Source organism: Belonocnema kinseyi, chromosome 5, assembly GCF_010883055.1.
Source record: "Belonocnema kinseyi isolate 2016_QV_RU_SX_M_011 chromosome 5, B_treatae_v1, whole genome shotgun sequence".
NCBI classification, from domain to species: domain Eukaryota; kingdom Metazoa; phylum Arthropoda; class Insecta; order Hymenoptera; family Cynipidae; genus Belonocnema; species Belonocnema kinseyi.
In genome coordinates, this window is record NC_046661.1 from 119061514 (window position 1) to 119062329 (window position 816).

The following is an 816-nucleotide window of genomic DNA, read 5'->3' on the forward strand; positions in this document are numbered from 1 at the left end:
ATATGAAAATAATAAAAAATGACTTACTGTGTAATAATATGGAAACTATTTTTATTAAACAGTTACTAAAGTCTTGCATTAAAAACGATATCAACCAAAAATTACTCTTTCAATATAAAATACAAATTTTTTACCAAATATTATACGCTGCTAAAAAAAGCACATATCTTGGGACGCAATCACTTTTTTAGGGCGTTTACAGTGCATAGATCCGGTCCTGCCTAGACCAATACTATGGTGCAAGCATAGAAGTGTTCACCACCCTAGCCCTAGCCTAGCGAATATATCGCCTAGGCCTGCAGGAAGTGACGGGATTGGCTATCAAGATAATGTGAGTGCTCCTAGATGAGTCGGCTCACTAACACCAACAACGTTTCCAGCATGCGTGTACCAACAGGCATGCTATGAGACTCTACGAGTCTACGAGTTATGCTATGCCACCCCTGCAGTATTCTTCACTCAGTTCGCATCATCACTCCATCCGTAGCGAGGCTCAGCAGTGGTCGCGGCGAAACCAAGGGTTTTCCCTTTTTCGTTAGAAAACCTTTTCCAAATTTTTTTTCATCGAATAATGTGTGCCCTCGTTTCAAGTTCGCAATTGTTCTCCAGTTATGACTATTCGGCATCGTGAATAATTAGTTTCGAGTTTTTAGTTTTTTTTTTCTATTTTTGGACTTTACATTCTTCTATCTTAGAATTTTTTTATCTTATCCAAGTGTTGTCGGTCTTTGGCTGAATGTGGTTCCCAGCTTGCCAACCCGGCGCAAATAGTGCTTCCAGGACTTGACTGAAAATATTCTGCAGACCTTCCTTGAT